This window comes from Peromyscus eremicus, chromosome 9 (genome assembly GCF_949786415.1).
Source record: "Peromyscus eremicus chromosome 9, PerEre_H2_v1, whole genome shotgun sequence".
Taxonomy (NCBI): domain Eukaryota; kingdom Metazoa; phylum Chordata; class Mammalia; order Rodentia; family Cricetidae; genus Peromyscus; species Peromyscus eremicus.
Window position 1 is genome coordinate 61,658,093 of NC_081425.1, and position 6,000 is coordinate 61,664,092.

Sequence of the window (6,000 nt, forward strand, 5' to 3'; positions counted from 1 at the left end):
TGTCTCAAAGTACAAACAATATCAAGATAACACATTATTGCATATTTTATATTATAAGCACCTTAACCCAGGTTTTTTTTAAACTTAGCATTTTATGACATAAAATAATGAAAAAGATAATAGAGCAAGAAATCCAAGGGAGTCTGCTTAAGGAGTATTAGGGAATTGATTAGGATATAAATTGGGGAGAACAACTCACTAAACAGGCTAAGACAAAATCATCGTAAAGTTCTGGAAGGCCAGTGGCCAGTCCCACGCTGCTTCTGCCGCCTGAGTCAGTCCACACCATCCAAGCCCATGAGGGAGAGAAGAAAGTGAGGTGTACGTGCCCCTCAGATCTTAAGCTAGCCTGAGGCCACACCATAAGGGCTGGTACCTCAAGGTCATAGATGGAACAGGTACCCACTACATCTCCCTTTTGTCCAAATAAGAAAGTTCTAACTTAATGCAAAACTATATACAATAAAAACAATTATCAAGTATTGTCCAGGAAAGGGGAAAGGTAATAACATAAACAAAAACAGAAATACAACCAACAAGAACAACATCAAACAAGAGACACATACTAAATGTCCAGAAATATCCAGACCATAGGTAAATGACAAGTTACAGAGATTACTCCAGTAGCTGGCCTATGTTGAAGAATCTAGCTTTAGTACCTAAAATGTTCTTAGCTAAGATACGAGAGGATTATAACTGTAACTATCTAGTGTTCAACCGCATCAAAGACCTGAGAAGGAAAATAATTATTACCTAAGTAAGCAGGAAGTGCAAGCAAGCAACTTCCAAAAAATTGACAGAGACAGCTGGCAGCCTGGACAGTCACCTAATGTTTCTCAGCACTATTGGGACATTCAGGCCTAGAATTTTGTATATTGTGACAATATACAAAATATCTTAATCAGAGGTAGAAATGTACATATGCCATTGGGGCATTCAGGCCTAGAATATCTAACAGACCATTTTCAGAAGAAGAAATTTGGAAAGACCATCTTACCTTGTCTTGGCAAGGTTCAGCAGTTGCTTGTCTGGAAAGGACAGGATACAAACTGTCAGCAGCTGAGGCAAGGGCAGTTCTTTGCCCAGCAGGCCATTTTTTTTTTTTTTTTTTTTTTTTTTTGCCAAGAAGACGACAAACTTCCAATATGGAGTGTCTTTGATGCCCGACATTCTCTCAGGAGTAGATCTGTGCTGCCAGGAGCAATTGTGTCTCACATCAACAGAATTCTAAGTTATCGAAACATCTAAATGTCATTTTCTCTAGGTCTATGAAGTGTTTGAAGATTACCTATCCATCTGACAAATATTTCTGTAAGTCTGGAAAAACCTAACTAACATAACTATAAGTATGACAAGCATGGGTGACTGTTAATCTGTAGGTCTTATCTACCTAAATAACCCTAGGACCAAGGCTTCAAATTAAAGTAAACAATCTGTAAACAAATCTACAGTATAAGGACAATGACCTCGAAATTGTGACAATATACAAAATATCTTAATCAGAGGTAGAAATGTATAGTGCAATATGATAATAATATCCTTAATATGTATCAATATACAAAATATCCTAAACAGAGGTAGAACTACAATATGATAAATATAATTGTACATTTGTATCAGTATACAAAATATTTCAAACAGGAGTAGGAACATATGTACAATATGACAATTATAGTTTTTAATTTATATAAATATACAAATTATCTTAAATAGGAATAGAAAAAATAGTTTACATTTGTATCAATATACAAGAATCCATACCAGTGCAAATTATCTAAGTTTGTACTTTGCTAAATTAGTTTACAAGTAGATACAATAATCTACCTTAACATCCTAGCCTATCTGTTCCCCCTTTTTCTATTCCAAAAGGAGAATCCTTAGTCTAAAATTTATTGTCCCACTCCCAACCCTATTACAACTTATAACCAACCCCTAATAGATGACAATTATCCATAACCCTGAGAAAATAAAACATTTTGGGAGAGGGGGCATCGCTTTCTTAAAACTGTTTCCTATGTCTGGAAGGCAATAGTATCTCTGTGGGATCCTGTAAGAAAGCTAAAACAATGGTTAAGTCTCATAGGGACTAGCTGTAACGTTTGTAGCCAGTCTCAGAGGAATGGGTAAGGTTTGTCTGGAGTTCTGGCTGGAAGTGTAACATAATGGACCATCTCGTCTTGGAACTGTCCTGAAGAGTTTGTAGTTCAAAGCTGATTACTGAGTGGTGTTTATCGGCTCAATGACACCATTATGGACCTGGCAGAGTGGTTGTTGTGGGGCCTCAGCTTCCTTATGACTTTGACTAGTAGACGTAAAAGGACTGTCCATTTATTTTCCTTCCCCTGGCCCCTAACTGATTTTTCCTAATTGAGCTTTTTACTTCACTCCCGCCACTAACGCCACGTCTCACCAATCTAACCATGTGCATTTAAGATGGCTTCGAGGAACATTTAAAAAATGACAATGTGAACAACACATTGATTTAAAAAAAGAAAGAAAGAGACAGAGAAAGCAATAGGTAACAGTACGAGAATATGCTGTAACAGCTGACAGCATACCAGTATCTTTGGCAAGCACAATTAAACTCTGGGAAAAAAAACAAATTAAAAACAACAAAAGATGTCTTTAATTATGAAGATAAGAAAGAAAAACTGTAGCCAAATAGGCTCTGAAGAAATGGTATGGAGTATGGCTAAATGGTGGGATAATAAGCCAAAATGATCTGGCGTCTTACTTGTAAGACCATTCTCAGTGAAATAAAACGAATCCTCTCCCATGCTCTACATCCAAAACATTAAAATGCAACAGCAGAATTTTAATTTTTCCAGTACAGCAGGCTACCTGATGCCTGTGCCTTTCTTTTGCAAAGACTGTGAAATTCTGGAAGACGGAACTATTGTCATGAATAGAAACAGTGTTATTATTTTAAAATAATACTTAAGGAATGGACAGCCTTGAAAACAAACATCTGTTTTACTTTTTGTTTTTATTATTTTTAATTGTGTGTGTATATATACATCCTGGTTAATTTTTGGTCACCTTGACACAAGCTGGAGTCATCGAGGAAGAGAGGACCTCAAATGAGAAAAATGCCAAAATAAGATAGGCTTCACAAAAGTCTGTGGGGTCATTTTCTTGATTAATGACTGATGCGGGAGGGCCTAGTCTGTAGGCAGTGGCATTCTTGGGGAGGTGCTTGTATAAAAAAGCAAGCCGAGAGAGCCATGTAAGCAGCACTCCTGCATGGTCTTTGCTTCAGCTCCTGCCTCCAGGTTCCTGCCTTGAACTCCTGCTCTGCCTGCCCTCCGTGATGAGTGTTAAGCTGTGACGTGAAATGAACCATTCCTTCCCCAGGTTGCTCCGCCATACTGTTTTTCACAGCAGTAGAATTGCAAACTGGGACAAGCGTCCTTAATCCAAACGACCGAAACCTGGAATGGTCCAAACTCCAAAACTTTCTGAATGAGAGGCACAGGAACCCCAAAGGCCAATTACTCATTGACACCCCACCCCCGAGTTAGCCTGAGAACGTTTCCCCACCATCAGATCTGCGGTAAATGTGTAAAGCCAGGCCCTGGACTTTGGGGTCTCTGATCTTCTGTGATCTCCTGTGTGGGGGAATGACTCAAATGAGCTCATCCACGTGCACTTGAAAGGCATCTGCGCCCCCTCACCTCACTGTCTTCTCAGTGTGAATGATTCTCTGAGAGTCCTCGACCTAAAGAACCCCATTCTCTGACTCCATAGAGGAGGAAACAATGCTGGCAGGAAACAATGTCAGCATTTAAAATTGCAAGCACACTTGGTTTTGTTTTGAAGCCTAAAGTAAACTATTAGACTGTGTGTGTCTGTGCACATGTGTACAGGTGCCCGAAGAGCCCAGAGGGCTCTCTGGGGCTGGAGCCACAGTTGGTTGTGAGTTACCTGATTAGTCAGGTGGTGCATCCTGACTAGGATGGGTGCAAGGCACCTGAACTCCAGCCCTCTGTAAGAGGGCTTAACCTCTAAGCCATCTGTCCAGCCCCCAGAATGTAGGGTAAAAGAGGTAGGTAAAAAGCCAAAGAAACACACTTTAGTCCTGAAACCAGAGCCTAAAGACTAAACATGTCCAGTGAAAGAAACACACTTTGAGCCTGAAACCAGAGCTAAAGAAAAACAGTCTGTCCCTGACCAACTCAGCGCAAAAACCAACCAATCCCTGAGCAGAAAAACCAACCAATCCCTGAGCATGAAATCCAGCCAATCTCTGAGTTTCTCTAAACTCAGGGATTGAAATCCGACCAATTCCCACCCCGAAAATCTGCACCTTGGAAAAATTCCGCCCCTAAGAAAACCTATATAAGCCCTGTGCCTGTTCAATTGGCCTTTTTTCCACCCTGGCAGAGGCAATCGCCCTCTTACATTCTTAGATTCTTCCCTTCTAATAAATCTCTTGAATGAAGTTTGGGTGAGATCTTTCTTGTGAATGGGGCGGAGCAGAGAAGTAACATCTTTCGCCAGAGTGAGACCAGAATTATAACACTTTCTCTGGGGAAAGCTTTCCCCGGAGCAAAGTTGTTACACTCTGAGGGACCTGAGCAGAACTGTAACAACTTTGCTGGGGAAACCCTCTCCTACACCAGCAGAGTTGTTACATTGGGGAAGCCTTTCCCTGGAGCTGTAAGCTTCTCTGCTTACAGTGACTTTGTAGTACTCCTTGGCTCCCGACTGCCAGGATCCCTTTCCATCCGAACTGCAATGGTTACACAGAAGGCCTTAAACTTTAGAAAAAAACCACCTGACTTTATCAAGCATTTTCATCACACCACAATCCAAGCTAATTTCAAAAGCAGAGTTAAGGTTATGGTTTAGCGGGTGACAGCTTAGAAGCCTAATCTAACCACGGGACAAGACGCTACTTACACACAGTGTGAGCGAACGCAGACCCACGTACCAAATGAAACCTCACATGGTGGGCTCATCCTGAGGCTCACCCCAGAGCCCCACGGTCTCCCAGCAACACAGGCACGCCCCGGCTAGACGCCGTTCCCGCTGCCATGGCAACCTCCTGGCGGCAGGCTTTGTGCTACGCTCTTCTGCCCTGGCGCCTTGCACCTGCTGTGCCCGCCAAAACTTTTCAAATCTCCACAGCAGGGACAGTAGAGCCGCCAAGTCTTATTGCTGTCCTCCTCGCTTCAGGAAATAAAATGTGACACAGGATTTCGGCTACACGCTGCGGGGGAGGTGGCAGCCGGCAGGGAGCATCGCTTACCTTGCTCAGAATTTCTTCACGTTAGCAGGGCGTCTTTGGAATCACCGCGTGCAGAGCCGTGTGTCGGGAAAGTCACCAGCAGAAGATGGGCACAAACTTCCCGGGCGTGCGTCACCCTCTGGCCACGCGCCCTCCTCCTCTGCGCCACAAAGGCAGGGACCCGCCTGGCCACTCGGTCCCCAAGCGTTTCATCCCCGAGTGGCTGTTGCAATGGTGGCAGGAGTTCAGATGGTCTACGAAGGGCGAAGTGGTGCGGCTCCCTGAGGCTCATCCAGATCTGGGTCCAGTGTCTGGTCTTCCAGGAACCAGCCCAGAGTGTGGTGGCCGCCCGCCGCCTGGACTTAAGTGGAGTTTCCCCAAGGGTTTTTCTTTCGCTCTGCCTTGCTGTTGAATATTCATAAGAAGGTGTGGTCACTGTCCGTTTCTTTGGGATCCGCCTGGGTTTCACCTGCAGCAGGAAAGAACTAGGGAAGACTTGAGTCTGAAGGAACCACTGAGATGAGGGTAGGGAATACACTATTGTTGATACATAAACTCGGGTTCACAGTTTCTCCTCTCACCAAGAGTGCTCGCACACTAACCCCCACCCCTACCCAATGCCCGGATTGAGCTAAGGAAATTTCAAGTCTTGATTAAATATCCCTTGGTATTAGACGTAAACTGAGGATTTGCTTTTCTTGTTCACGATCTGACGATGAGCTTCTCATGCCTAAAACAGTTAAAGAGGTACACAAGCAGAACTCGGTAAC

The 6,000-nt window shown here is 43.2% G+C and overlaps 1 long non-coding RNA gene across 2 annotated transcripts in view; it reads right to left on the reverse strand.

Annotated features, from left to right (window-relative positions):
• LOC131919355 (uncharacterized) overlaps positions 1-5,348 on the reverse strand; it is a 42,338-nt gene extending 36,990 nt beyond the window's left edge. The window contains exon 1 of one of the 2 annotated variants that reach the window (XR_009381232.1): positions 5,252-5,348. This is a non-coding gene — a long non-coding RNA (uncharacterized LOC131919355). Of the gene's footprint in view, positions 1-4,902; positions 4,985-5,251 lie in introns of those variants that run through there. The other variant, XR_009381233.1, reaches the window with a different exon arrangement.
• Between the last annotated feature and the right edge of the window lie 652 nt (positions 5,349-6,000).